General features: G+C 41.7%; 1 pseudogene; it reads right to left on the bottom strand.

Annotated features, from left to right (window-relative positions):
• Positions 1-3,489: 3,489 nt before the first annotated feature.
• Positions 3,490-4,887, bottom strand: part of LOC105990912 — a 16,201-nt pseudogene continuing 14,803 nt past the window's right edge.

The following is a 4,887-nucleotide window of genomic DNA, read 5'->3' as shown; positions in this document are numbered from 1 at the left end:
AACTTTACCAACTTTTCTAACTTTACTCCATCTACAGTCAGGCTGTTTAGGCAGAATAGATCTCCAGGTATTTCTCCCAGTCCAAACTGTCCTTTTTTCTTGTCAAGGAATTGGACTCACATTCTAAGTATAAGTGACTACCAAGGTTAAAAAGAAGGGATACAGTTTTTTCTATCACAGCTGGCTGGGAGCTGGGCTGAGTCTCATTCCTTTTACTGCCTCTATTGATAAAGATTTTTGCTTCTAACAAACAGCACACTTGACAATTAACTCCTTTGACACAAGGTTTACGTTCCTCACATGGCTGCTGGTCATAAGCAGCAAATATAACACTTACAGTTGTACTCAAAAAGCAAATGATGCCGGGTGCTGATGGCTCACACCTGTAATCCTAGCTACTCAGGAAGCTGAGATCTGAGGATCACAGTTCAAAGCCAGCCCAAGCAGGAAAGTCCGTGAGACTCTTACCTCCAATAAACCACTAGAAAACCAGAAGTGGTGCTGTGGCTCAAGCAGTAGAGCACTCGCCTTGAGCTGAAGAGCATAGTGATAGTGCCCAAGCCCAGAGTTCAAGACCCACGACCGACCAAAAAAAAAAAAAAGCAAATGATTTCAGGATTAGTACCCAAAATAGCAATATTCAAGGCAGAAACATGTTAATTTTATAGAAAAGATGTTTTTTAAAATGATGATGACGATTTTATGCTTTAAAATGAGGTTATTGTAAACCTGTTCAACCAAGTCCCCACCAAACACTCATGCACAAAAGTTTTAAGGAGCACTTGGGGTTTAAAAAATGAAAATCAGTCTTCAGATTTTTGGCATTTCAGTGGAATTATATGATAGAACCATTGCCCACTATATGATAGAACCATATGGTCAGTGTTGGGATAAAAGTACCACCAAATAAAATACATGACAAAACTCAAGACAAAAAACTTTTGCTAAGAGCAAACAGAATTTCACAGAATCTCCATGTTTAAACCACAGTTGATTCACAAGAACAAAAAACAAGCACCATCGTAGGCCTTGATCTCAGGCCTGGGTTCTTCTTTTACTACAGGTGGGGCACTCTACACTTGAGCCACAGGACCACTTTTTGCCTTGGCTGGATTCCAACAGCAACCCTCAGATCTCAGCCTTCTGAGGAATTAGCATTACAGGTGAGCCACGGGTGCCCAACTTACAGTAAGGTTTTTTATGGCAGAAATAAACAGTCCAAATTTGATTGTTTTTCCCCCTAGTCTTCATTAGGATCCTGAGAACTTCTTTATTCTGTCTAAACATTGATTGTTTGAATATTATGAACTCAATAAGAGGGCAAGATTAGAATTTTTTTTTAAGTTTGGAGATGATTGATTTTGTTGTTGTTTTTTTTGTTTTGCAATTTTGAATTCAGGGCCTAGGTACTGTTCCTGAGCTTTTTTTGCTCAACCACTAGTTAGTGTTCTACCACTTAAGTCAGAGTGCTACTTTTGGCATTTTAGTGATTAATTGGAGATAAGAGTCTTGGATTTTCCTACCTGACTGGCTTTGAGCCACAATCCTCAGATCTCAGCCTCCTGAGAAGGTGGAATTACTGGTGTGAGCTACCAGTGCCCAATTTATATTCTGTATTCTTTTTTTTTTTGTGGGGGGTGGAGTCCGGTCGTGGGGCCTGAACTCTGAGCCTGGGCACTGTCCCTCAGCTCTTCAGCTCAAGGCTAACACTCTACCACTTGAGCCACAGTGCCACTTCTGGCTTTTTTTCTTTTTGCTTATGTGGTGCTGAGGAATCAAACCCAGGGCCTCATGCATGCAAGGCAAGCACTCTACCACTGAGCCACCTTACCAGCCCTATATTCTGTATTCTTGATAATGGCCATTCTGATTGCAGTTTTGCTTTACATTTTCTTGTTGAGTAAAAATGTTGAATAGTTTTTCATACAACTAACAGCCAATTGCAATATTTTATTTTTTCTTTTGAGTGTGTAGTTCATTTGTTCAATATTGATTGGATATTTTGCTCTTACAGAGTTAAAACTGTTGGTAGATAGATAGATAATGCACCCATGTTTGGATATAAAAATACCTGTCTGTTGGTCTGTCTATCTATTTATCTGGAAAAGCAGACATGTTCGCTGCCATAGTCTACGCCACTTTCTCATGCTTTCTCTCTCTCTGAAGAGGTGACTTGCTTCATCAGCAGTGATAAGTGCAGCCTCTGTTTTCTTTCACAGATTTTCTTATTTGATCTATCCTGCATTATGGGGCCAACTTCTATTCCTCCACACCTTTCTACCTCCCGTGAGTTTTGCACAACCTCTTGAAGCCATGGCTACCCTTTTCCAGGCTACCCATCTGCATAGCTCCAGTTCACCTTGCTTGGCTTCCCACATCCAGGCCAGGCCCCCTGCTCCATGTGGAGGAGTTCCTGGTTCTACTTGATGTCTGACTTGAAGCCATCATGACATCCTTCTTCATTGCAAGGTGTACACTTCCTTAGTGTGCTCTAGAAGCTTTGAGACTAAATTATAAGGAAAGAAGGAAAACAGAGAAAGCACAAAAAAACAAGAGAAAGGAAGGGGAAAAAAGGATATGATTTGAAATAAGTGAGCAATTTTAACATTGCTGTCGAATCAATTAACGAAGCAGGTATTTTTATTCAGTGTTCATTGTATTAACACAGTGGGGAGGTGAAAATGGGTCACAAAGGAATACTGGGGGGAGATGCGATAGAAACATTACACCAAAACCAATACAACACATCTCAGTAGAGTGGTACAAAAACATGAACTTAGGGGCTGGGAAGGTGGCTCAGTGGTAGAGTGCTTGCCTTGCATGCCTGAGGCCCTGGGTTCGATTCCCCAGCACCACATAAGCAAAAAAAAAGCCAGGAGTGGCGCTGTGGCTCAAGTGGTAGAGCGCTAGCCTTGAGCTGAAGAGCTGAGGGACAGCGCCCAGACCCAGAGTTCAGGCTCCAGGACTGGACCCCCCCCCAAAAAAAAACCCAAAAAAACATGAACTTAGAAATGGTAGCATCAGGCGAGCAATACACCTTCAATGAGGAAGAACATGGCAGATTAACCCTGTGGATGATGAATAATCTAATTGGAGACTTGAAACAGACCCCAGGCAATCACTGGTTCTGATGATAAAAATGGAAGATCAAGATCCTCTTTCAGCCCCTCATGTGGGTGGAGGCCTCATAATCATACTCTTTGTGTAAGGAAGTTACTAACTTTCTCAACATAATACACATAGTAGAATGATGCAAATAATGGGGCTGGGAAGGTGGCTCAGTGGTAGAGCACTTGTGTTGCATGCCTGAGGCCCTGGGTTCGACTCCTCAGCACCACATAAGCAAAAAGAAAAAAGCCGGAAGTGGCGCTGTGGATCAAATTGTAGAGTGCTAGCCTTGAGCTGAAGAGCTGAGGGACAGCGCCCAGGCTCAGAGTTCAGGCCCCACGACCGGACCCCCCCCCCAAAAAAAAAAAAGAATGATGCAAATAAAACATTGGAGATAGACCTTTGCCAACAGAATTATCACAAGAGCTCTCCTCTTCCTAATTGTTGATAAGATTAGTGATAAATGCCTATGGTCTCATCACAGCTCTGAGAACGGAATGATGATAGGAGAGAACAATACTCCTGTGAGAACCAGAAGTCACTTCCTTTATAGCACCCAGTAGATAAAAGCCCACACAGCCATTGAACAAGCTTGAAAATGTCCAGAATTGCTAATCACAAATTGACTGAGAAGGCCAGACCTGGCTTTATTTCTGACGGGTTCTTTTTTCCCCACACACAATCAATCCATTTTCTAGTGCCCCTGGACACAATGTCCATGGAAAACACAGCAGAAAAACCTTTGCAGAGAATCATGCTCCACTTACGGTCCCATCTCTTGACACAATCTTTAGGACAATGGGTTGTTCTGGTTGAAGAACTCCTTCACCACTTAATTTCAGAGGAATCTGCAACAGTGAAAGAAAAACAACAAGAAAGTGATGAACCAAGTACCTCCAACCACAGCAGCAAAGAAAAAGATACATTAAAGATAATAATAATTGACAACAAGTTTTGACTTTGCCTGTCTTGAATTATTTCTACTCATTAGTTAAACTCTGTCAAGACTGGGGTAGGAAAAGTATTCTTCCATCTGTTCACTGGAAACAAATATAGATATCTATATTATATTACTTTACTGATACGATTTTTAAAAAGAATGAGTTTAAAAAAGTGTAACCAGCCAGGTACTGGTAGCGCATGCCTGTAAACCATAGCTACTCAAGAGGCTGAGATCAAGGATCACAGTTCCAAGCCTGCCCAGGCAGGAAAGTTCATGAGGCTCTTCTCTTCAGTTAACAAGGCCAAAGCTGGATATAGACCTGTGGCTCAAGTGGTAGAGCACAAGCCTTGTGGGAAAAAGCTCAGGGATAGCACCTAGGCCCTCAGTTCAAGTCCCAGGACCGGCACACTAAAACACAAAATTTAAATCAGATACTTAGCCATTAAGGCAAGATATTTTTAAAAACTCATAAAAAGTTTCATTTTGGATTTGTTGGATCTGTCAAGATAACCCTGAGAAAGTACTATACATTTCAATTACAAAAACAGTCTTCAAATTCTAAATAATCCAGTCACTTCTTCCATTTGAACCAATATTTTTGTGTATGGGACTGAGGGGTCCTGGACTTGAACTGAGGGCCTGGGCACTGTCCCTGAGCTTTTTGCTCAAGGCTAGAACTCTACCACTTGAGCTTCACCTCTACTTCAAGCTTTTCAGTAGTTAATTAGACATAAGAGTCAAAAGTCTCATGGTCTTTCCTTCCTGTGCTGGCTTCCAACCTTGATCTTCAGATCTCCTGAGTAACTGGGATTACAGGTGTGAGCAATTGGTGCCTG

Source organism: Dipodomys ordii, unplaced genomic scaffold (genome assembly GCF_000151885.1).
Source record: "Dipodomys ordii isolate 6190 unplaced genomic scaffold, Dord_2.0 Scaffold68, whole genome shotgun sequence".
Classification (NCBI taxonomy): Eukaryota; Metazoa; Chordata; class Mammalia; order Rodentia; family Heteromyidae; genus Dipodomys; species Dipodomys ordii.
The sequence above is the reverse complement of the archived record's forward strand: the minus strand, read 5'-3'. Positions and strand labels throughout refer to the sequence as shown.